The 27,001-nt window shown below is 46.0% G+C and overlaps 1 protein-coding gene across 1 annotated transcript in view; it reads right to left on the bottom strand.

Annotated features, from left to right (window-relative positions):
* The window catches only part of FSHR (follicle stimulating hormone receptor), a 2,004,148-nt gene that overhangs the window by 1,015,826 nt on the left and 961,321 nt on the right, over nt 1-27,001 (bottom strand). The gene's annotated exons all lie outside the window — the stretch shown is intronic.

Here is a 27,001-nt window from a genome sequence, read left to right as displayed (position 1 = left end):
GCTGCATTCTTTAGTGACAACCTGGCCCACATTCTGAAGTAAATGGGTTTTTTGTTTAAACAAAAGTGGTAAAATGTCTAATAGTGATCTGAAATTATACTCTACTAAATACATAGGGGTCTATTCAGAAAGGCATACTACAGCATGTAAAGTCGTAATCTAGTAGTTCTCATTTACATATGCTTATATGCCATTTTAAATCACCCCCAAAATATCTCAAGCGGGTATAAAATGTGAATCATACGGTGATATTCATAGAGAATTAATACAATTTGAAAGAATTGTGCCCTATTTGCAGTTTTGCCAATGGGAAGCTTGGCATTCTGCGGGTGCTTCACAAAGGCATGTAAACGTACATAAAAGACTACTTCTGTAGCACACAGCATACACATGCTTTTGTGAGTTGGCTACAAAGTGCTGCTATTAATTCAGGGTTCCCCCTTAGTTGTTAGGGAGAATACCCAGTGGCGTAGCAAGGTCAGGTGGTACCCGATGTGGAACATTTCTTGTCACCCGGCTTTACAAAATGGCAAAAATATGTGCTTAAAACACATATTTTTTGCCATTTTGTCACCCCCCTCAGTAATGACACTTGTCATCCCCGGCTTGACAAAATGGCAAAAATATGTGTTTAAAACACATATTTTTGCCATTTTGTCACCCCCCTCAGTGATGACATCCGGGGCGGCCCGCACTCACCTCACCCCCCTTCCTATGCCACTGAGACTACCTCTCTTGTTGGTTTGGTGCATTTACTATTATGTAGTTGAGCTGTCTTTCTTGAGAATATAGTCTCAATCCCTCCATTTTGTTTGAATAGTAAACACTTTGGGCCACATGAATCAAATAAGCATTTTGCGATTACCAAATAGCAATGATTACCGAGTCGCTATTTGGTAATCGCAAAATTCTATGTATGTAAGAAATTGCCAAAGTTAGTTTGTAAGAAGTTAGAAAGTTTATTGATGTTCAAATAATTAAAATTGTTACATCTTGAGCAGAGCAAAGGATGAGAAATAAAAACAAAGTAAAAGTGTGCAAATAAAGTAAAAGCGTGCGCACAAAGTAAAGGCATGCAATCATGCAGTAGGCAGAAAGGGCTGCCCTACAAGCTACAACTCACAGTTAGGTGGCCCTGTACGTGCAACTATCTCTGACTCAAAAAAGTGCATCATGCTTTCATTGGTAACACATGGGTTTAGAAGCAAGTTTATAATACATGTTTCTTTAAAATGCATGTTCTTTTTTTATTTATTTAAAATGTCCACCTAAGGACAGTCAATCTTATATGACGATTCTTGCTGCATGTGATTTTTGTTCTTGCAGGTATTATCATCAGTATGTTTCTGGATGTCGGTGCTCATTATGGAGTTTTCAGCTTTCCTGTTGCTAATTTCATGAATTTTATTAAGCACCCAGATAACTGGCACAATTATTCTTGTAGGCAGATGAAAAGAGCTGCCTCACATGATCTTATGTTTAAAATTCGAAATATAGGTCATAGCCAGTAGCACCTTTGCAATTACAGGAATTCACAAATGCAGATTACATGCGATAGAGTTTCTTCTGCTTTGCCGCACCATCTGCATCGTGTGTCGGCTACCCCATTGCTTTACTCGTACCAGTAACCTCTTAGAGAGATCAGCCAGAAATGCATTCTCATTAGGGCATACTTAGTGTGATAGGAGAGCAGTGGGTGTAGATAGTCGGGAAGTGTGCCAAGATGACAACATTTTGCATCCCAACTGCCATGAGGTTTGTGTTTTTAAATCCATTAAGTCCTGTTCGCCTGAGATGATCTTGGCTTGCTAAAGAGCAGTTTTGCAATCATTCTCGGTGGTAGGCTGCTTTTCAGTGAATATTTTGAGCTTAAGGTCATAATTGAGGTATCTAAAAGCTGGCCCCATGAGGAGCCGGGTGACTGAAACTTCTCCCAAAGCAGATGTTTCATTGTGCCCATTGGGGTGATGTGTAGTATTTTGCAGTAAGTAACACATTTTGCCCTTAGGGTTAAATCCTGCTTTGTAAGTTTGAATTCTAGCCTTATTTGTGGCTGGCTAGTGCAATCTGGGATTGAAAAGATTAAGCAGTAGCAAACAGATTGCTGTTTATCTAGCCACTCGTGGAAATTATCTTTGAACATCATTGCACCGTATGTCAAGGCTGGCATCACCCTGGCTGCCATCACCGTTTGGATGGCCTCTGTATTTTGACTTTGCACATGTCTTTTAAGCTGTCCCATTTTACAGGACAGATGTTTTGCTGTTGTTCTCAAGGCATCCAGCTGGGTGTTCTTGCCCCCTCTTCCATGCAATGTAACCCTGAGGAAATGACAGCTTGCCGTCTTTCCATTCTTTTGCCTTCAATTGATCAGACACCCTTTTTAATTAAGCGTCTGCCAAAGATCTTTGTTTTTGTTTTATTCAGGCTGATGGTAATTTCATTTGCTTCACAGTATTCTACTAATGCACCTAGTGATCTTTGAAGGCCAATTTGATTGTTGTTGAGGATTATCATGTGGTCTGCATATTGCAGGATTTGTATTTTCTGCTTTAACAGTCTGGGTGGACAAATCCTAGGGGCTGTCAATTGGTCATCCATGTCTGCCATGTAAAGGTTGAAGAGAAGCGGGGCTAAAATGCAACCCTGTTTAAGACCTTTGTTCATGGAGATTGTCTCTGACGTTGCACGTTTTGCTGTTTCTTCGATCCTGGGCCATGTTTTGCTGTATAATTATATGAATGCATTTTAAAGGTTTGATGGTAGGTATCTACCACTTCTTTAACTTTTCCCATAATCTGCCTCTGGGGATATTGAGGAGGGCTTTGGTAAAATAAATTAAAGCTGCATTTAACAGAATGGCATTGGGTCTCATCGCTTCCTCAATCAAACATGAAGGCATTAGTAGATTGCCCTCTTTGTTGCAGTGTTTTTGAAAACCTGTTTGGAACCATGATATCAATGTTTTCTCATAAGCCCACTTTTTCAGTTCTTCATGCAGTAGTTTGGCATAGCACTTCCCTTCAACATCGAAAAGTGCTATAATTCGGTGATTTCCGGGTGAGGTTCTACACCCTTTTAAATATATGGGCACTAGAGATGAACCCCTCCAACTTTCCGGGATGATTTCCATACTTCGGCATACCGAGAATAGCCAGACACTCAAATCAGCTTTTGATAGGGCTGCAGGTAGCTTGTTGGGGCCAGGTGCCCCAGCCGATCTCATGGTCCTTAGAGCTGCTTCACCTTTTCTTAAGGGCGGCCAAGCGTTAGTTCCAGTCAGTGTTATTACAGGAACCTTTTCCTGCACCTCAGGCAGTACTTCATGATAGCTGGTTGGCTGTACTTGTCAGGGCTTGGGTTGATGCCCATTGGGGATCTCACTGAGTTTAGTAAGTGAGCTGCTGTGTTCTTTAGGGCGTGCCCAGCGTGTGTTATCCCCTTCTGGGGGTGTCCTCTTCTGGGCTAGTTGAGGAGCAGTAAAGCTTCTTTATATAGTTGGCCCATTGTTTTGCTGCAATTTGGCAGACTTTCTGGCTTCTAGTTTTAATGAGCTTATTCACTAGGGCCCAACATTTCATTTGAGTCTTTTTTCTTAAGTGTAGCGTGCAGCTTTGCCAAAATTAGATTATCACTCAATCAGTTGGTCGCCCATAGCTGACTTCTGTGTACTTGGCTTAATTTTCTTATTCTTTCTTGAGATTCTTTAGGAGCCTGAATTTTAGGTAATGCATTGCTTTAATAAACTCCTCCTTTAGATGCTTTATTTTCAGGCTGTCAGCCTGCATTTATCTCACTTATTCAGCGTACTTCTTTTAGGACCTTTGGCATATTCATCTTAAACCAATGTGATCGGGGAGGGCCATACCTCTTTGCTTCCTGTATCCTTCCTATTATGGCTGCACTTTGTGTGTCCATTTGAGAGTTGTTCATTTGCCAGTTTATTATCTTAATTGAGACAGAATCTTTTGGGCAGCCTAGAAACTTCTTTTCCTGTAGTGCTGCTACCCTCAAGTTAATCTTGCATGCAACTACTGTGTGATCAATTGTTCTTCTTGGGGTGATATGGAAGTCATTGTTGTTATAAAAATGTTCATTTGAGGTCCAGATGTAGTCCAGGGTTGCCGATCTCCAGTAAGAAAAGTGGGTATTAGAGGCTGGATGGTTGGATGTTGCACTGCTGTTAATACTACTCATTCCTAGAGCTTCAAGGGAGTTCACCAAGTTGGAGGCAAATTTATCCTCCCTCTCATCCAGCATGGATACTTGTGAGATACCCCATTGTTCGTCCTCCCATTCTTTCCATTCTTCGCTAATATTTTAGTTATGAGTAAGTTTGCTTTGAAATCCCCTCCAATTAGTATCTGTGTTGTGGGATACTCTATTCCCAAGTTTTCTAATTGGCCCAATAATAACTTCACTGTCTCACTTTTCCTAGGCAGTGTTTGGGTGTAGATAGATGTTTCAAATAATTAGGAGAGGATTTGTGAGAACACTTTTTATTTTGTGTTGGTCAATTTGTATTATAAGCGCATCTCCTTTGCCTGCCCAGATTATTGTGGAGTTTACAAATTAATTGAGACCCCTCCACTGGGTTATCCGCTTCAATGGGATAGTAGGGCAGCTGATGTAAAGTTTGCATCTTCCGTAAATTGCTCCAGGTCCATGCTCCAGGTTTCCTGCAGGCAGATTATGTCATACTTAGTTAAATCCTCAAGTTCCCTTAGTTTGTCTTCTTGCTCCGCTAGGCCTCTCACATTCCAATAACAGATTTTTATCTCTCTCATAAGTCGCCTCTCTCTGCTTGTATTGCGCTGGTTAGGAACGGCTATTTAGGCAGCTGGCCAGCCAGGCCCATTTTGATTGTAATATAGGAGGACAACCTCCACATTATTTATTTCCTGTCCTGAGCGGCCTTCCACATGTTTTACTTTTGGCCAGCTATACTCTCCTTCCCCTTGGTGCCTCTGTGTTGATTTTGGGGGCGATCCATTCATTGCAGTATGGTCATTTGCTCCTTTAGCATTCCTTAGCACTGATGTGGTGCTAAGGCACCAGGCATTGTTCTAGGTATGTTGGCTAAGGTTGGAAGTGGGAGGGTTTAAGAAAGTGAGGTGTCTCTTGGACTGGATATATGACATGTTTAGTCCCCACCTAGACAGTTGTTTGTTCTGTTTTATAAAGTTAAAAGAATATGTCTCCTCTTTGAAACAAATCTCACTATGTTCGTTCCTATCCCCAGGCCCGGGGGATTTAAAGGCAACATATTCCATATCCTTTGAGCACAAGTTTTCCAGACCTGGTAGTTTGATTGCCAGTCTTAGAATATTTTGCATATTTAGAATTACACACTTGTCTTAAGATACATATTCTGGTTCTAATAGGATTGTTTTTATTTCCATCACAGGCGCCTCCGTTTTATACCTCTCTTCCAGCCCCTATAGATCATTTATGTGTCATTGTGTTTGGAAGTTATATGGCGTTATGATTGGGGCATTCTTGCCATTCTGAGGCACGAGTTTAGGGCTGGATGGTTTCCCCTGCTGATTCCTCAGTATATACAACTTTACTGAGCGTTGAGAGGGGCGCTTCCCATTGCCCTTATTTATTTTTATTTTCATTTTCATTTGTGGCGTTATCTGAAGTGAAGGCGAAATGTGTTGTGATGACTCCTTTTTCTTTTAGCTGGGTCTCATTTTGCATATTTTCTTGGTTAGGTGGTCTATTCACGTGTGCGGCACTGGATATCTGATACTCGCTTCCCATTTCTCTTATATTCTCTATATGCTTCGGTCCTACGTTTGTTTGGAGAGTTCTGTTTTGTCGCTGGAAATATTGTCTTCTGTGAGCGGTGCTGACAGTTCTCTTACTAAGCTGCAATGGTTTTTGTCAGGGTTACTGTTTTTTAGAAAGTTGGGAAATGGCTCCTGTTCTGGATTTCATTGGACTGTGGCAGGGACTGCATAAATTTTACAATCTGGGAGGTTGGTGGCTATTATGAGCCTTTAATTCCTTTTGTTGTTTTTATTTAGTTTCCTTAGGCATTTTTTGTTTTTCCTGCACTGCTGACTCACGTCCTTATTCGTACTTCCATTTTCGTTTTCTTTCGACGGGGATGCATCCTGAGTGACTAACAGTTCATGCAAAGCCTGGTTTAGGCTGGGAGACTTCGGCTTGTCCGGCTTCGGCTCAGTCATGGTGGTCACTAGGGAGTTCTTTGTTTGTAAATGAGTTGTCCCTGTATTGCACTAAATCCCTTTATTACATATTGAGTGAGTTTTAATTAATGCTATGGATAATGTTTTGACATGTTTCCTATCTGCATTCTATTTTGTTGCTTTTATAGAAACCTGTTGGCGATGTATTGTAATTTTAATATGCGAATAATGTATTTTTCTGCACTTTTAGGATCTTAAATGTATAAGATCGAATAAAGTTATATTGAATTGAATTAAAATGGAGTTCTTTGCCATTTTTGGCCCTGTGTGCTTATCACCTCTAGTTGTTCGGTGCTTGTTTTTATGTCATGTAAGATTGTTTGCATTATTTCTTGTAAGGTGGATAGTTTTTCCACCATTATATCACAGTGGCAGTATATTGCATTATCCTTTGCAAAATCCTGGGCCCGCATTATTAAGGTGTTTAAGTGATCCAGTTTTGTATCAATTGCCATTGTGACTATTGCCAAGGTTTGTAATAAATTTATCAGGGCATTCAGTGTATCGGCATGCAGGCTACTGGCCCTAGTAATAGCTGAGAGGGTTCCTATTGGAGCGTACTATTTTTACGTCGTCAAGCAATCCTACTGGTGGATACTCTGGTATTCCTGGAAAATGGTAACTTTATCCTTTTCCACCTTTGGCATAACTTGAGGAGCCTGTAAGTCATATTCTGCTGCTGCTGTGGCAAAGGCGAGATCTTCCTCCGCCTCATCATCTGATTTTAGAGAGGTGCTACACAGAGGCAAGTTTTTCTTCACTTTTCTGTCGGTTTTTTGCTTCATACATGTGCTAGGGGAGTCACTATTTGTAGTCACAATCTTAGGAAATCACAATTTTTGCAACTACCTAAAATTGTGACACCAAAGCCTGTCATACATCATGAAAGGCTATTTTGCATTCGCAAATGGGCGATTTTACCGAATCGAACCATTTGCGAATGTAAAGTACTTTCATAAATATGGCCCTTCTTCACATAAAATTCTTACAATGTTGATGAAAAAAGGAAGTATAAAATTGCACAGATACATTAACACTAATGCTTATCCACAGTCTTACGGTGAGGGAAAACTGGCAAACTATGAAGCAACATAGAACTGTTTGGAGGCTAATTTTTTTTTTTATATCACAATCGTAAATTTTAACAAGTCAGGGGTCTACGTCTAGGCATGCTTAGACTACCAACTCAATTTTTTACACCAAAGTATTTAAATGAACTGATAACCATTAATGTTTCTGATGCTATTTATAGTTGCCAATGCCATAGAAAATTGTAGATCCCTTCAAAATCTCAAATTCCACAATTCAAGACTTAAAAGCCTATGTGAAAAGAGGAGAAAGAAATTTCAGGGTATGTTAAATGAATTTACAGAGCGCAATGATTACCTGAAGGTGTCCTGGCACTGACTCAAATGGTTTGGACAAGATGTGATTGAAGAATGGAGCATGGCCTAGCTGTTAAAAAGTCACGTTTTCAATTCCTTTCTAAAGGTGAGAGGATTAGGGGCTGATTGAATCAAATAAGGTAAAGAATTCCAGGCCTTGGCTATGTAGGTGTTAAAACTCCTGCCAACCCAGTGCCTTCTCTTAAATCTGGGGACAGCAAGGGTTTTGGTCATGATCAACGAAGGTTTCTGTTTGATTCGTACCATGACTAGTTTTTCCTAAGGTGGGACATTTTTTATGTCACTCTGACTTTTATGTCAGAGTGACATAAAAGTCTAGTTCCCTGGTCCCTGTTCCACAAAACACTTCCCCCCTCATCATTAGAAAAAGCAGAGAAAACTATATGTTCAAAGAGACCTCAGGCTCATAAGCACACATCTATGAGACTTCTCCTCCTTAACGTTTCCTAATACTTCCTTAACTTTTAACTCTCCCTTTTACTCTTTTTACTGTCCCTGCTGCTCTTTCGGGCTGATCTACATTACATGGCCTACAATGTTGGTTAGGCACTTATTTAATGGTCAAATTTGAGTAGTTCAGTCGTGCTTTCTCAGCGAAACAGAATTATAACAATTTGCTTGCCAATGGGGATGGCTCCCCTGATAGAAGATTGTGCCACTTGGGGTACAGTCTTTGCTGCTGTTTACACCATAACTCATGGTACCCCTTCAATAGCGGTAATACCAGATGAATTGAAACAAATACAGAATGAGTACGAGACAGAACCTGCCCTGGACTTAGGGATTAAACTAATAGGCAATTTTGCCCTAGTTTCTGCAATTATGTTAAGCAATATAAAAAGGGAGGCAACAGCGATGGCTATACGCCAGTGCCTGAGGGAATTCACTCCTATACAAAAGGAGAGGGAGTTACCTAATAGCAGAAACATACGCTTCTCTCGGAAGGGATAATGTGGGAGCCAGACCTGGGAAACCAGTGGTAATTCTGAAACGGATAACTCTAAGCAAGCACTCGATTCTTTTAAAAAGAAATAGGATAATAAACAGAAATATAGTAAACAAAATAAACAACAATAACGGAGTGGGTCTCCTCAATAGGAGTGCACTGAAAAGAGACAACAATCTAAGAAACTGTGATAACCTTAGAAAACCTGACAGATATCAGGATAATAATATGCCTTCCTCTCGTTCCTTTCAGGATCAATCTGAGAAATGCTCGGAAAGAGGAAGATGGTCAGAGCAAAGATCAGAAGAGCGATTCAAGCTGAAAAGGGAGACACATCGCACTTCAGACTACATTACCAATCAAGAAGATAAACAAAAATCTACGAAACCTCAATTTAAAAATAAAAAAGTACCAGGGATTAAGATCAGAAATGCCCAGGCTGCTGTGGATACTGCTTCAGAATGGGCAGTGATGATGCTGGACTGCACAGTAGAAGTCACAATAGCTCAGCAGAACGTGAAGGATTTTCTGGAAGTAGTAGCGCTGAGTGAGTATATCATGGTGAAAACACCTGATACAAGAGTAAATGTCACACATTGTTTACATAAAATAACACTCCAGATAGAAGGGGACATACAGAGACAGGTGAATGGTCTCTTTTGGGAGGACCTGGCACATGATTATGACATTCTTTTGGGTGAAAAGGATTGGCCACATGAGTTCGTAATACATTGCCCAATGGGGGTAGAAGTAATTTCACCTGCTTTCTCCAACCTCGTACCAAATCAGTTAAAAATGTATACATGCAGGAGTGGGCATCAGCTTTACTGCCTGCTCTATACCACAATCATGTTGGGTGGGATGATGAGTCTCCTCATCATGAGATCATGTTAAAAATGATCTCTCAACCACAGATACAGTACCCAATCAAACATGTACAAAAGTGAGATCTTGGATCAACTTGAGTACCAGGGTGTAATAGAAAATGGCACCTCATAAATGTATAATACTTGGTTTCCTGTAATGAAATGCAACATTAATATAGTTTAGTCTTAGATTACAGATATTTAAATGCATCCACACGCACATTGGCAGAACAGAATGCACACAGTGGCGCTCTGATGAATAACATGAAAATAATTCTTTTGACTACAAGCCATTCCCCATATGCCTGCTTCAAACTCTCCAAAGGGAGCTCAGTTTGACGTATTTAAAAGGAACTGACATTATATGTGCTTTTACCACTTTGAGCATTGATAAAGGCAAAGGAGCCGAAACGCGTCTGCTCATTTAACAGGGAAATAAAGCTAATATATATACCACCATGACATAAACATCACATAGAAAAGAACTCACAGTACTATGTTGAAAACAAATAATTAGACCTGGAAGGGTGAAATGCATTTATGCAGTTATTCGTTTTTCTTGCTGTAAAAATTTGAACGCTGTGTCGCTATTTATATGGATATTTATCGATGTGTGACAATGTTTATATTTTAATTATTTATGCATATTTATTTAGTTTTAAATATTTGATATATTTTTTATATATTTATTTAAAACACACACAATTGTAAATGCGAATCCTCATGCATATTCAAACGTTAATATATACGATCAAAAATGGTGTTGCCCAACAAAAAGGAAAAAGATGTTTTCAGCAGTCCATGCACTTTGAATGAGCTTGAATGTGCATTGAATAGTGTTTCTTCAGTGTTTATTATCACGTGGGTGTTACTTGCACAAAGCATATAAAAACACATGGCGTACTGCAGTCTCCTTATGTGATCAAGGGCACTGGATGCCCGAAACGCGTCATGGAGATGAGGAATAAACAATAAAGAAGATAATACTGCCATTGATTTGTCCTGGTGGTCCTCTTCTTTCAGTTCGCCGAGAGGAAGTGCTGGGAGTTGTTTTGCATGCATCAATATACGGAAGTTTGGTTGCTTCCAGTAAACGGACCCCTCCCTAGAAGTTGGTAGCAGCCCACAACCTAACGTTGCTTGGAATCCGGAAAGGAAAATTGGCTGCAACCCCCTACGAGCCGGGAGAGCATACACCCGTGAGAGGACGCCGTCGGTCGGGTCGGAGGACTCACGAAGGAACGTCTTCAATGCTGGTGAGTGAGACGGCATACATGTAGGTGGGGAGAAAGGACTTTCGGCAGATTAACCGACAAGCCCGCGCATTGCGAAGCTTCGAATTCACTTAAATATCCTCAAAAATGTCCGCAGACGCAGTACGTGAACGGGAAGCAGCAGCGGATGAGCTCTTCAACAAGTTACCTAAAGCCAATATCAATACGCCCAACACAAAAGTGGCTGAAACCAATACTGATAATGATGTTAAATTTCTTTTAAAAGATCTGGAAAAGAAAATGAAAAACGAGATCACGAAGTGGTGGGAGCATAAATCTTTAACGAAGTATGTGGAAGTTAACAGAGTACCGCGGGGACTTAGGATAATGCTTGCTCCAAGTTTTCATAACCCCAATCCCCAGATGCTTAAGGAGTGGGGTAAGAGTAATCTAGTAGCTTCCATGAACCTGGTCCATATTTTAATTAAATATGCCAATATTGATCGCCAAATGCTACTAATGGACATTGCAAACATCAATAAAGAACTGAGTAAATCCGACAAAAAGATTTCATTGCGGCAAAACGAGATGAAATAAGTGAACGGTTAAAGAAACATGAAGACAAAATAAAAGTGAGAAAAGTACATAATTTTGCACTCGACCAGGCCGATTATGAATTAGGCCAAATCTACACTTTAGCCCGAAAATATGAAAATGCTAAAAAATTAAAATTCAGTGGAAAGGCAAAATCGAATGTTACAAGTAACGTGCAAACAATATCAAATGATGTAAATGCTCCAAGTACGGATACTGAATCCATAACAAGTGACTCAAGCATGGAGGGGTCAAATGTTGCAAGCATAACAAACAATACAATTCTGAGCCTTGGAGAAGAGATTGATTTTTTAGTGGAGGAACGGAGACAAACATTGAGACCGAGAAACGAAAAGAAGCCAATAGAAAAAGGCGGAACACAGCTAGAAGAGCGCGGCGCCGCAGGTGGCAACGTGAAGCCAAAAGAAAAGGAATCAATGGCGCAAGCAATACCCACTGATAATGAAAAAACCATCATTAATTTGTCAACGACCACATTAACCAAGGCTGAAGAACAACTGCTCGCTCTAGGACTTAATTTCTGTCCAGAAAGTAACTTTAATTATGTGAACACTAGGGTGGATGTGTTTTGTTTTATACGTAAATTGAAACAAAAAAAGTTCTTTACTATAAAAACAGGATTTGAAAAAGCTAAAGTGGCACAACTTTCTGAACCTAAAGATCCACCCAAATTACAAGTATCGGATATACAGACACTCCTAACCATGCATGACTTAAGCAATGAGTCTAGTACAAACAGCCAACAGAAAGAATCTGTAGATTCCACTCAACAGAGGTTACAAAAAATAGATTTACTTCAAAAAGGAGCCGGCGAAAGTCCCTACAAACCGAAATCCACATTCTTACCAATGATGCCTAAAGACACAGTTGACATCTTCCATGAACACATCACAGAGGACATCAAAAAACTACACCGCCAAGTCAATTATAAAAAATGCAAGATGCAGCGCAATAAAATATAATATCAGAATCTGATGAATAAATTGAGTAAAGATCTAGAAATTGTGATAAAAAAATCAGATAAAGGTGGTAACATTGTACTGTGGCCTAAAAAAGATTATGTTCTGGAAGCTATGCGACAACTTAATAACGAACGTTGTTATGAAAAATCTACTATGAGGGAATATAACAAAGCAAAGGACTCTATAAAAAAAGAGTTACAATATTGGAAGCGTGAAGGATTGATTACTATAGAAGAGTATCAATATATGTTCAATGAATATCCTGTCCTTCCATTCCAATATCTCTTACCGAAAGTCCACAAAAAAGTCACACCAATTCCGGGTCGCCCCTTAATTTCTGCTATTAACAGCATGGCAGAACATGTGGGGGAGTATGTGGACTACTTTTTACGAAGGTTGGTAAAGTCGTTGCCCTCATATGTCAAAGATACTGGTGACTTCTTGAAAAAACTCAATGATATTGTTTGGACGGATAATCGGATCTTAATAACATTAGATATCTAATCATTGTACACCAGCATAGAACATTCAACTGGTATGATTGCTGTTAATCATTTTTTAGAGTCCAGGCCATGTGAATATCATCAACATAATAAGATGTTAACCCCTTCGATGCTCATGACGGAACGGTTCCGTCATGAGCATCGGTTGGGCTGTGCTCATGACGGAACCGTTCCGTCATGAGGACAGCCCCTGGGGGAAGCGCTGGCGCTCCCCCCCTTGTGCATCGATCTTGCCCCCCTTTACGGGGGTGGCAGCGGAAGAGCTTCCGCTGCCACCCCCGAGCCCCCCCATGCTTTCTGATGACGTCAGCGCGCACAGCGCGCGCCGGCGTCATCAGGAAGCGTTGGACGCGCTGGAATCCATTTCTTCCAGCGCGTCCAAGGCAGCAACAGGTAGGTTCCCTTGTCCGGTGGGGGCCGCGGGGGTGATTTCTTTTGTATTGAGGCATCGGGGGAGAGGAAAGAGTATTTCCTCTCCCCCGATGTCTCAATACAGGGCATTCCTGCTCCACGATCGCGCACAGCGTCGCGATCGTGGAGTAGGGATGCCCCACTAGACACCAGGGATTTGTTTCTTTGAATTTGGGAAGCGACCCCTTAGGCAAGGGTCGCTTCCTTGGGGTGCAAAATTTTTCGAAGTCTTTTCTGCCCCCCCTGGGGGCAGATCGGTCTGCTTTCTGCGCGTTTCTGCCCCCAGGGGGGGCAGAAAAGCCCACTAGACACCAGGGATGTCATTTATGTTATGTAGGAAGCGACCCCTTAGGCAAGGGTCGCTTCCTTGGGGGGCCAAATAATTCGAAGACTTTTCTGCCCCCCCTGGGGGCAGATCGGTCTTCTTTCTGCCCGTTTCTGCCCCCAGGGGGGGGCAGAAAGGCCCACTAGACACCAGGGATGTCTATTTCGTTATGTAGGAAGCGACCCCTTGGGCAAGGGTCGCTTCCTTGGGGGGCAAAATAATTCGAAGACTTTTCTGCCCCCCCTGGGGGCATATCGGTCTTCTTTCTGCCCGTTTATGCCCCCAGGGGGGGCAGAAAAGCCCACTAGACACCAGGGATGTCTTTTATGTTATGTAGGAAGTGACCCCTTGGGCAAGGGTCACTTCCTAGGGTGGCAAAATAATTAGAAGACTTTTCTGCCCCCCCTGGGGGCAGATCGGTCGTCTTTCTGCAGAAAAGCCCACTAGATACCAGGGATGTCTTTTTCTTTATGTAGGAAGCGACCCCTTGGGCAAGGGTCGCTTCCTTTGCGGCCTAATTATTTAGAAGACTTTTCTGCCCCCCCTGGGGGCAGATTGGTCGTCTTTCTGTCCGTTTCTGCTCCTAGGGGGGGGGCAGAAAAGCCCACTAGACACCAGGGATATAAATATTATTGTAGGAAGCGACCCCTTGGGCAAGGGTCGCTTCCTTGGGCCCCTAAATTTTTTGAAGACTTTTCTGCCCCCTCTGGGGGCAGATCGGTTTTATTTTTTTGCCGTTTCTGCTCCCATTGGGGGCAGAAAAGCCCACTAGACACCAGGGAATTAGTTCAATTAGAAATAGAAGTGACCCCTCGCTTCCAGGGTGCAATTTGTTATATGTATTTGGCTCACCCGCCCCGGGACTGAGTAGCCTTTTTTTTCCTGCTGTTTTCTGCCCCACCTGGCACACAACCCGATTGACCATTTGGGTAGTGACATGGCATGTTATAATGTTTATTGTTATATTTTTTGTGATTTCCAATTGTAATGTTTTTTTTTGTTTACTTTTTTGTTCTAGGTGAAGGCTTTTCTTCTTTTCACGTTGACGTTTTGGTACTGGTGGTTCTGCTGTTTGTGTAGTTTGGTAAGAGACTGTTTTTTTGTACAATGTAAATGTGTTTGATTTCTCTGCCTGTTTTTTTTTGCAAATGGTGTAATAATAGCAGTATGTTTGGTTTTTGAGTGTCAAAAACATTTTGCATTGGTGCTCGATGTGTATTTTGTTGTCTTGTGAGTAATTTGTTTTTTTTTCTTCTTTCTAGTTTGATATCGTTGGTCTTTGCTGTGTCACTGCAGAGTTTGTTTCTGGTGAGTGCAGCTGTCTCTTGTAATTGGATTGTATAGTTTTTGAGTACATTGATCTTTGTGATAAAAGGTAAACATTTCTTTACTTACTTGGTTTGCACATTGTTGGTTGTTGTTGACTTGTTTGTGCAGTCTTCTATCTTAGTAAGTATAATGGCTAGCCGCAGGATGACTGCTCAGCAGGTTGTTGGTTTGCTGTTTGAGTCTTCCTCTGATATTGGGTCAGAGACTGACTCTGCTTCTGAGGGAGAGGAGGCAGGGGACGATTCTGGCAGTGAGTTTTCTCTCCGTATGGGGTCATCGGATGATGAAGATACTCTTAGTGCGGATGAAGTGCCTGTGTTAGAGGAGGAGACTGATGTGCCGATAGTGCGGCAAGAGGCATCTGGGCTGCAGCCTGCGGCTGCAAGGCTTCCCGTTGGTGTAGTGCGGCAAGAGACATCTGGGCTGCAGGCTGGGGCTGCAAGGCTTCCCGTTGGTGTAGTGCGGCAAGAGGCATCTGGGCTGCAGGCTGGGGCTGCAAGGCTTCCCGTTGGTGTAGTGCGGCAAGAGGCATCTGGGCTGCAGGCTGGGGCTGCAAGTCTTCCCGTTGAAAGTGATGACCTCTGGGTTGCCCCTGGCATGGTGCAGCCGGAATTTCCAGAGTTTACTGGTGTTCCAGGGTCTAGAGTGAATACTGAGAACTTTTTGCCTGTAAATTTTTTTCAGTTGTTTATGGAAGATGTGTTTTTGGCAGAGATTGTTGAGCAGACTAATTTGTATGCCGAACAGTTTTTGAGGGACAACAGTGCCAGTCTTAAGCTACCCGGTGGACTCCCACAAATGTTGAAGAGATGAAGAAGTTCTTGGGTTTAACTTTTTTGATGGGCTTGCTAAGGAAGCCATCATTGGCTTCATATTGGTCTAGCAGTCCCTTGATGGCAACGTCTATTTTTCCGGCAGTCATGAGTCGTGACAGGTATTTGCTTCTGCTTCGGATGATGCACTTTGTTGATAATGGTTTAGCGTTGCCACGAGATCACCCTGATTGTGACCGTCTTTTTAAGATTAGGCCTGTCCTTGATCACTTTGTTGATCGATTTTCTGAGATTTATGCCCCTGGTAGAGAAATTGCAGTGGATGAGTCTTTGGTGTTGTTCAAGGGCCGCTTGGTTTTTAGGCAATACATTCCTAGTAAGAGGGCACGCTATGGAATAAAGCTGTATATGCTGTGTGACAGTAGGACTGGATATGTCTCTAATTTCAGGGTGTACACCGGTAAGGAATCTAGGTTTAACCTCCCTGGTTGTCCGTCCACTTTTGGAGTGACTGAGAAAATTGTTTGGGAACTTGGTAGAGGATTTTTTAACAAAGGCCACCATTTATATGTAGATAACTTCTACACTGGTGTGCGGTTGTTCAGGGAATTGGCCAAAGTGGACACTTTTGCTTGTGGCACAATCCGCTGTAACCGTAAAGGTTTTCCGAAAGAACTTGTTTGTCAAAAGCTTGTGCGGGGACAGTGCAGTGCGTTGCGTTGCCAGGAGCTTCTTGCTGTGAAGTTTACAGACAGGAGAGATGTCTACATGCTGACTTCCATCCATGATGAAAGCACTGCACCTGTGACTGTTTGGGGTCAGGTCGCTGAAGTGCGCAAACCTGTGTGCATTTTAGACTATAATAGGCACATGGGTGGTGTTGACAGAGTAGATCAGAGGTTGGAACCTTACGCTGCTCTTCGTAAGGCTTACATTTGGTACAAGAAGTTGGCTATCCATCTTTTCCACTTGGCAATGTTTAATGCTTTTGTTGTGTTCCAGGATTCTTGCCCTGAGTCAAAGATGACTTTTGCTAAGTTTCAGGAGTCTGTAATAGGCAGCCTTGTTGTAGTGGAACAGGCAAGTGTTCCTAGAGTTGGACTGGTGGAGGATGTTGCTAGATTGAAAGAACGCCACTTTCCAGATCACATTCCTCCCACACCCGCAAAAGATTTTCCCAGTAGGAGATGTAGAGTCTGTTGGCGAAGAGGTTTGCGGAAGGAGAGTCGTATGTACTGCCCCGATTGTCCCTCTCATCCTGCACTGTGTCTCCCTGCTTGTTTCAGAGCGTACCACACGCGTAAAAATTTCTGGGAACATTCATGAGTGGTAAAGTGAACTGCCTGGTCTGTATTCTTTGGAAAATATGATTCTGTTTCAAGGTTGGTGTTAGTGCAATGTATTTAGTTGCTGATTTTCTGTTAGAAGATTTGTATCTATTTGCAATTTGTTTGTGTTTTTTTTTTTTCTAAAAAAATCCAAAATGTGATGGCGGTGTGTGTAGGCTTGCGCTTGGCTGTTGGTGTGTGTGGACTGGCACTTGGTTGGTGGTGTGCGTGGAATGGTGCTTGGCTGACGGTGTGTGTGGACTGGCGGTGTGCATGGACTGGCGGTGTGCGTGGACTGGTGCGTGGCTGGTGGTATGCATGGAATGGTGCTTGGCTGACGGTGTGCGTGGAATGGTGCTTGGCTGGCGGTGTGCGTGGAATGGTGCTTGGCTGGCGGTGTGCGTGGATTGGTACTTGGCTGGCGGTGTGTGTGGACTGGTGGTGTGTGCGGACTGGTGTTTGGCTGGTGGTGTCCGTGGACTGGAGCTTGGCTGGTGGCGTCCGTGGACTGGAGCTTGTCTGGTGGTGTGCGTGGACTGGAGCTTGGCTGGCGGTGTGCGTGGAATGGTGCTTGGCTGGCGGTGTGCGTGGACTGGTACTTGGCTGGCGGTGTGCGTGGACTGGTGGTGTGTGCGGACTGGTGCTTGGCTGGTGGTGTCCGTGGACTGGAGCTTGGCTGGCGGTGTAGGTGGATTGGCGATTGGCTGCCGGTGTGCCTGGACTGGCGATTGGATGGCGGTGTGCCTGGACTGGCGCTTGGCTAGCGGTGTGCGTGGACTGGCGTTTGGCTAGCGGTGTGTGTCGACTGGTGCTTGGCTGGCTGTGTGTGAGTAGTGACTTTCTGCTGGTCACTACACACAATGCTAGCTGAGTGCCACTCCACGCAATCCTTCAGCCTGTGTAGTTGCTGTGTCTGGATTGTGGGCGTGTGAAAGTGATGGGCCCTTGAATGGCGCTGTGTGCTGGTGTGAGTTTTGTTATGTGATGGGCCCGCGGCTGGCGGTGTGAATGGTTTTGTATGTCTCACACGTATGAAAGGTGTATGAATGGCCTGTAAAGAGGTTGGTGCCTTGTCGTGGCTTTACAGCTCACGAGCTGTGAGTCAATGGTTCAGTTTCTCGCCCTTTCAATTATTACCAGTGCATTTCATGTTTTGTGAAATCACTTGCTAATACAATTTTATCTACTGAACCATCACTCACCCTCGTGCCAAATCCAACCAGTATGTGTGTGTGCTTGCGGGTTAGATGACTGTGCAGTAATATTTGTCTTTCTGAAGCAGGGTGTACCTTGTCCCTTTTTGGTGATTTTTGTACTGTGTTGCTTTTGTACCTGGTGGTGCGAATGGTCTTTGTATCACGTATGAAAGGTGTGTGAATGGCCTGTAAAGTGGTTGGTGCCTTGACGTGGCTTTACAGCTCACGAGCTGCGAGTCATTGGTTTGGTTTTTTGTGAATTTAATTATTGACAGTGCATTTCATTTTTGTGAAATCTCTTGTTAATAACATTTAATACACTGAACCATGACTCGCCCTCGTGCCAAATCCAACCAGTATGTGTGTGTGTTTGAGGAATAGATGGTTGTGCAGGAATCTTTGTCTTTAGTTTCTCTGCCAAGGTACACTTTCCATGTAAGAATAACCCACCAACTGTAGATATTGTCGAAAACCCTTGGGAGTTCATGGTGATGTCTCTCTAGTGAATTGAAAAATATTTTTTATCCCCATTGTCCTGTAAACCTCAAACTGTCTGCCACATTTTCTTTGCAGTATTATTCCTAAATTCTCACGCTGTAGTAACAATAGTTAATCTGGTTTTGCAAGGGGGGTTACTTTGGTTTTTTGCCCAGGGCTCGGCGGCCATCTAGGGAAACCTTCCAAACCCACGCATTTCTGAAAACTAGACACCCGGCGGCTTCCAGGGAGGTATGGCTTGCGTGGATCCCCCAACGTTTCCTTACCCAGAATCCCCTGCAAACCTCAATTTTTGCCCAAAAAATCACTTTTTTCACACATTTTGGGGTGGGAAAGTAGTGGCATCACCGGGCTCACACAAATTTACCACCACCCAGCGTTCCCCCAGGTCTCCCGGTAAAAATGGTGCCTCACTTGTGTGGGAGGCCCAAGTACCCGCGGCAGGCAAGGACAACAAACGTAGTGAGGCGACATCAAAATGGCCTATCGCCAAACCACCTGGTTTTGCAAGGGGGGTCACTTTGGTTTTTGGCCCGGTGCGCGGCGGCCATCTAGGGAAACCTAGCAAACCCATGCATTTCTGAAAACTAGACACCCGGCGGCTTCCAGGGAGGTATGGCTTGCGTGGATCCCCCAACGTTTCCTTACCCAGAATCCCCTGCAAACCTCAATTTTTGCTCAAAAAATCACTTTTTTCACACATTTTGGGGTGGGAAAGTAGTGGCATCACCGGGCTCACACAAATTTACCACCACCCAGCGTTCCCCCAGGTCTCCCGGTAAAAATGATGCCTCACTTGTGTGGGAGGCCCAAGTACCCGCGGCAGGCAAGGACCCAAAACGTAGTGAGGCGACATCAAAATGGCCTATCGCCAAACCACCTGGTTTTGCAAGGGGGGTCACTTTGGTTTTTGGCCCGGTGCGTGGCGGCCATCTAGGGAAACCTACCAAACCCACGCATTTCTGAAAACTAGACACCCGGCGTGTTCCAGGGAGGTATGGCTTGCGTGGATCCCCCAACGTTTCCTTACCCAGAATCCCCTGTAAACCTCAATTTTTGCTCAAAAAATCACTTTTTTCACACATTTTGGGGTGGGAAAGTAGTGGCATCACCGGGCTCACACAAATTTACCACCACCCAGCGTTCCCCCAGGTCTCCTGGTAAAAATGGTGCCTCACTTGTGTGGGAGGCCCAAGTACCCGCGGCAGGCAAGGGCCCAAAACGTAGTGAGGCGACATCAAAATGGCCTATCGCCAAACCACCTGGTTTTGCAAGGGGGGTCACTTTGGTTTTTGGCCCGGTGCGCGGCGGCCATCTAGGGAAACCTACTAAACCCATGCATTTCTGAAAACTAGACACCTGGCGGCTTCCAGGGAGGTATGGCTTGCGTGGATCCCCCAACGTTTCCTTACCCAGAATCCCCTGCAAACCTCAATTTTTGCTCAAAAAATCACTTTTTTCACACATTTTGGGGTGGGAAAGTAGTGGCATCACCGGGCTCACACAAATTTACCACCACCCAGCGTTCCCCCAGGTCTCCCGGTAAAAATGGTGCCTCACTTGTGTGGGAGGCCCAAGTACCCGCGGCAGGCAAGGACAACAAACGTAGTGAGGCGACATCAAAATGGCCTATCGCCAAACCACCTGGTTTTGCAAGGGGGGTCACTTTGGTTTTTGGCCCGGTGCGCGGTGGCCATCTTGGGAAACCTAGCAAACCCATGCATTTCTGAAAACTAGACACTCGGCGGCTTCCAGGGAGGTATGGCTTGCGTGGATCCCCCAACGTTTCCTTACCCAGAATCCCCTGCAAACCTCAATTTTTGCTCAAAAAATCACTTTTTTCACACATTTTGGGGTGGGAAAGTAGTGGCATCACCGGGCTCACACAAATTTACCACCACCCAGCGTTCCCCCAGGTCTCCCGGTAAAAATGGTGCCTCACTTGTGTGGGAGGCCCAAGTACCCGCGGCAGGCAAGGACAACAAACGTAGTGAGGCGACATCAAAATGGCCTATCGCCAAACCACCTGGTTTTGCAAGGGGGGTCACTTTGGTTTTTGGCCCGGTGCGCGGTGGCCATCTTGGGAAACCTAGCAAACCCACGCATTTCTGAAAACTAGACACCCGGCGGCTTCCAGGGAGGTATGGCTTGCGTGGATCCCCCAACGTTTCCTTACCCAGAATCCCCTGCAAACCTCAATTTTTGCCCAAAAAATCACTTTTTTCACACATTTTGGGGTGGGAAAGTAGTGGCATCACCGGGCTCACACAAATTTACCACCACCCAGCGTTCCCCCAGGTCTCCCGGTAAAAATGGTGCCTCACTTGTGTGGGAGGCCCAAGTACCCGCGGCAGGCAAGGACAACAAACGTAGTGAGGCGACATCAAAATGGCCTATCGCCAAACCACCTGGTTTTGCAAGGGGGGTCACTTTGGTTTTTGGCCCGGTGCGCAGCGGCCATCTAGGGAAACCTACCAAACCCATGCATTTCTGAAAACTAGACACCCGGCGGCTTCCAGGGAGGTATGGCTTGCGTGGATCCCCCAACGTTTCCTTACCCAGAATCCCCTGCAAACCTCAATGTTTGCTCAAAAAATCACTTTTTTCACACATTTTGGGGTGGGAAAGTAGTGGCATCACCGGGCTCACACAAATTTACCACCACCCAGCGTTCCCCCAGGTCTCCCGGTAAAAATGGTGCCTCACTTGTGTGGGAGGCCCAAGTACCCGCGGCAGGCAAGGACAACAAACGTAGTGAGGCGACATCAAAATGGCCTATCGCCAAACCACCTGGTTTTGCAAGGGGGGGTCACTTTGGTTTTTGGCCCGGTGCGCGGCGGCCATCTAGGGAAACCTACCAAACCCACGCATTTCTGAAAACTAGACACCCGGCGGCTTCCAGGGAGGTATGGCTTGCGTGGATCCCCCAACGTTTCCTTACCCAGAATCCCCTGCAAACCTCAATGTTTGCTCAAAAAATCACTTTTTCACACATTTTGGGGTGGGAAAGTAGTGGCATCACCGGGCTCACACAAATTTACCACCACCCAGCGTTCCCCCAGGTCTCCCGGTAAAAATGGTGCCTCACTTGTGTGGGAGGCCCAAGTACCCGCGGCAGGCAAGGACAACAAACGTAGTGAGGCGACATCAAAATGGCCTATCGCCAAACCACCTGGTTTTGCAAGGGGGGTCACTTTGGTTTTTGGCCCGGTGCGCGGCGGTCATCTAGGGAAACCTAGCAAACCCACGCATTTCTGAAAACTAGACACCCGGCGGCCTCCAGGGAGGTATGGCTTGCGTGGATCCCCCAACGTTTCCTTACCCAGAATCCCCTGCAAACCTCAATTTTTGCCCAAAAAATCACTTTTTTCACACATTTTGGGGTGGGAAAGTAGTGGCATCACCGGGCTCACACAAATTTACCACCACCCAGCGTTCCCCCAGGTCTCCCGGTAAAAATGGTGCCTCACTTGTGTGGGAGGCCCAAGTACCCACGGCAGGCAAGGACAACAAACATAGTGAGGCGACATCAAAATGGCCTATCGCCAAACCACCTGGTTTTGCAAGGGGGGTCACTTTGGTTTTTGGCCCGGTGCGCGGCGGCCATCTAGGGAAACCTACCAAACCCACGCATTTCTGAAAACTAGACACCCGGCGGCTTCCAGGGAGGTATGGCTTGCGTGGATCCCCCAACGTTTCCTTACCCAGAATCCCCTGCAAACCTCAATGTTTGCTCAAAAAATCACTTTTTTCAAACATTTTGGGGTGGGAAAGTAGTGGCATCACCGGGCTCACACAAATTTACCACCACCCAGCGTTCCCCCAGGTCTCCCGGTAAAAATGGTGCCTCACTTGTGTGGGAGGCCCAAGTACCCACGGCAGGCAAGGGCCCAAAACGTAGTGAGGCGACATCAAAATGGCCTATCGCCAAACCACCTGGTTTTGCAAGGGGGGTCACTTTGGTTTTTGGCCCGGTGCGCGGCGGCCATCTAGGGAAACCTAGCAAACCCACACATTTCTGAAAACTAGACACCCGGCGGCTTCCAGGGAGGTATGGCTTGCGTGGATCCCCCAACGTTTCCTTACCCAGAATCCCCTGCAAACCTCAATTTTTGCCCAAAAAATCACTTTTTTCACACATTTTGGGGTGGGAAAGTAGTGGCATCACCGGGCTCACACAAATTTACCACCACCCAGCGTTCCCCCAGGTCTCCCGGTAAAAATGGTGCCTCACTTGTGTGGGAGGCCCAAGTACCCACGGCAGGCAAGGACAACAAACATAGTGAGGCGACATCAAAATGGCCTATCGCCAAACCACCTGGTTTTGCAAGGGGGGTCACTTTGGTTTTTGGCCCGGTGCGCGGCGGCCATCTAGGGAAACCTAGCAAACCCACGCATTTCTGAAAACTAGACACCCAGCGGCTTCCAGGGAGGTATGGCTTGCGTGGATCCCCCAACGTTTCCTTACCCAGAATCCCCTGCAAACCTCAATTTTTGCCCCAAAAATCACTTTTTTCACACATTTTGGGGTGGGAAAGTAGTGGCATCACCGGGCTCACACAAATTTACCACCACCCAGCGTTCCCCCAGGTCTCCCGGTAAAAATGGTGCCTCACTTGTGTGGGAGGCCCAAGTACCCGCGGCAGGCAAGGGCCCAAAACGTTGTGAGGCGACATCAAAATGGCGTATCGCCAAACCACCTGGTTTTGCAAGGGGGGTCACTTTGGTTTTTGGCCCGGTGCGCGGCGGCCATCTAGGGAAACCTTGCAAACCCATGCATTTCTGAAAACTAGACACCCGGCGGCTTCCAGGGATGTATGGCTTGCGTGGATCCCACAACGTTTCCTTACCCAGAATCCCCTGCAAACCTCAATTTTTGCCCAAAAAATCACTTTTTTCACACATTTTGGGGTGGGAAAGTAGTGGCATCACCGGGCTCACACAAATTTACCACCACCCAGCGTTCCCCCAGGTCTCCCGGTAAAAATGGTGCCTCACTTGTGTGGGAGGCCCAAGTACCCGTGGCAGGCAAGGACAACAAACGTAGTGAGGCGACATCAAAATGGCCTATCGCCAAACCACCTGGTTTTGCAAGGGGGGTCACTTTGGTTTTTGGCCCGGTGCGCGGCGGCCATCTAGGGAAACCTAGCAAACCCATGAATTTCTGAAAACTAGACACCCGGCGGCTTCCAGGGAGGTATGGCTTGCGTGGATCCCCCAACGTTTCCTTACCCAGAATCCCCTGCAAACCTCAATTGTTGCCCAAAAAATCACTTTTTTCACACATTTTGGGGTGGGAAAGTAGTGGCATCACAGGGCTCACACAAATTTACCACCACTCAGCGTTCCCCCAGGTCTCCCGGTAAAAATGGTGCCTCACTTGTGTGGGAGGCCCAAGTACCCGCGGCAGGCAAGGGCCCAAAATGTAGTGAGGCGACATCAAAATGGCCTATCGCCAAACCACCTGGTTTTGCAAGGGGGGTCACTTTGGTTTTTGGCCCGGTGCGCGGCGGCCATCTAGGGAAACCTAGCAAACCCACGCATTTCTGAAAACTAGACACCCGGCGGCTTCCAGGGAGGTATGGCTTGCGTGGATCCCCCAACGTTTCCTTACCCAGAATCCCCTGCAAACCTCAATTTTTGCCCAAAAAATCACTTTTTTCACACATTTTGGGGTGGGAAAGTAGTGGCATCACCGGGCTCACACAAATTTACCACCACCCAGCGTTCCCCCAGGTCTCCCGGTAAAAATGGTGCCTCACTTGTGTGGGAGGCCCAAGTACCCGCGGCAGGCAAGGACAACAAACGTAGTGAGGCGACATCAAAATGGCCTATCGCCAAACCACCTGGTTTTGCAAGGGGGGTCACTTTGGTTTTTGGCCCGGTGCACGGCGGCCATCTAGGGAAACCTACCAAACCCACGCATTTCTGAAAACTAGACACCCGGCGGCTTCCAGGGAGGTATGGCTTGCGTGGATCCCCCAACGTTTCCTTACCCAGAATCCCCTGCAAACCTCAATTTTTGCTCAAAAAATCACTTTTTTCACACATTTTGGGGTGGGAAAGTAGTGGCATCACCGGGCTCACACAAATTTACCACCACCCAGCGTTCCCCCAGGTCTCCCGGTAAAAATGGTGCCTCACTTGTGTGGGAGGCCCAAGTACCCGCGGCAGGCAAGGACAACAAACGTAGTGAGGCGACATCAAAATGGCCTATCGCCAAACCACCTGGTTTTGCAAGGGGGGTCACTTTGGTTTTTGGCCCGGTGCGTGGCGGCCATCTAGGGAAACCTACCAAACCCACACATTTCTGAAAACTAGACACCCGGCGGCTTCCAGGGAGTTATGGCTTGCGTGGATCCCCCAACGTTTCCTTACCCAGAATCCCCTGCAAACCTCAATGTTTGCTCAAAAAATCACTTTTTTCACACATTTTGGGGTGGGAAAGTAGTGGCATCACCGGGCTCACACAAATTTACCACCACCCAGCATTCCCCCAGGTCTCCCGGTAAAAATGGTGCCTCACTTGTGTGGGAGGCCCAAGTACCCGCAGCAGGCAAGGGCCCAAAACGTAGTGAGGCGACATCAAAATGGCCTATCGCCAAACCACCTGGTTTTGCAAGGGGGGTCACTTTGGTTTTTGGCCCGGTGCGCGGCGGCAATCTAGGGAAACCTAGCAAACCCACGCATTTCTGAAAACTAGACACCCGGCGGCTTCCAGGGAGGTATGGCTTGCGTGGATCCCCCAACGTTTCCTTACCCAGAATCCCCTGCAAACCTCAATTTTTGCCCAAAAAATCACTTTTTTCACACATTTTGGGGTGGGAAAGTAGTGGCATCACCGGGCTCACACAAATTTACCACCACCCAGCGTTCCCCCAGGTCTCCCGGTAAAAATGGTGCCTCACTTGTGTGGGAGGCCCAAGTACCCGCGGCAGGCAAGGACAACAAACGTAGTGAGGCGACATCAAAATGGCCTATCGCCAAACCACCTGGTTTTGCAAGGGGGGTCACTTTGGTTTTTGGCCCGGTGCGCGGCAGCCATCTAGGGAAACCTAGCAAACCCACACATTTCTGAAAACTAGACACCCGGCGGCTTCCAGGGAGGTATGGCTTGCGTGGATCCCCCAACGTTTCCTTACCCAGAATCCCCTGCAAATCTCAATTTTTGCCCAAAAAATCACTTTTTTCATACATTTTGGGGTGGGAAAGTAGTGGCATCACCGGGCTCACACAAATTTACCACCACCCAGCGTTCCCCCAGGTCTCCCGGTAAAAATGGTGCCTCACTTGTGTGGGAGGCCCAAGTACCCGCGGCAGGCAAGGGCCCAAAACGTAGTGAGGCGACATCAAAATGGCCTATCGCCAAACCACCTGGTTTTGCAAAGGGGGTCACTTTGGTTTTTGGCCCGGTGCGCGGCGGCCATCTAGGGAAACCTAGCAAACCCACGCATTTCTGAAAACTAGACACCCGGCGGCTTCCAGGGAGGTATGGCTTGCGTGGATCCCCCAACGTTTCCTTACCCAGAATCCCCTGCAAACCTCAATTTTTGCCCAAAAAATCACTTTTTTCACACATTTTGGGGTGGGAAAGTAGTGGCATCACCGGGCTCACACAAATTTACCACCACCCAGTGTTCCCCCAGGTCTCCCGGTAAAAATGGTGCCTCACTTGTGTGGGAGGCCCAAGTACCCGCGGCAGGCAAGGACAACAAACGTAGTGAGGCGACATTAAAATGGCCTATCGCCAAACCACCTGGTTTTGCAAGGGGGGTCCCTTTGATTTTTGGCCCGGTGCGCGGCGGCCATCTAGGGAAACCTAGCAAACCCACGCATTTTTGAAAACTAGACACCCGGCGGCTTCCAGGGAGGTATGGCTTGCGTGGATCCCCCAACGTTTCCTTACCCAGAATCCCCTGCAAACCTCAATTTTTGCCCAAAAAATCACTTTTTTCACACATTTTGGGGTGGGAAAGTAGTGGCATCACCGGGCTCACACAAATTTACCACCACCCAGCGTTCCCCCAGGTCTCCCGGTAAAAATGGTGCCTCACTTGTGTGGGAGGCCCAAGTACCCGCGGCAGGCAAGGGCCCAAAACGTAGTGAGGCGACATCAAAATGGCCTATCGCCAAACCACCTGGTTTTGCAAGGGGGGTCACTTTGGTTTTTGGCCCGGTGCGCGGCGGCCATCTAGGGAAACCTAGCAAACCCACGCATTTCTGAAAACTAAAAACCCGGCGGCTTCCAGGGAGGTATGGCTTGCGTGGATCCCCCAACGTTTCCTTACCCAGAATCCCCTGCAAACCTCAATTTTTGCCCAAAAAATCACTTTTTTCACACATTTTGGGGTGGGAAAGTAGTGGCATCACCGGGCTCACACAAATTTACCACCCCCCAGCGTTCCCCCAGG

The sequence above is a fragment of the Triturus cristatus genome, chromosome 6 (assembly GCF_964204655.1).
Source record: "Triturus cristatus chromosome 6, aTriCri1.1, whole genome shotgun sequence".
NCBI classification, from domain to species: Eukaryota; Metazoa; Chordata; class Amphibia; order Caudata; family Salamandridae; genus Triturus; species Triturus cristatus.
This window is presented reverse-complemented; position numbering and strand designations above follow the sequence as displayed.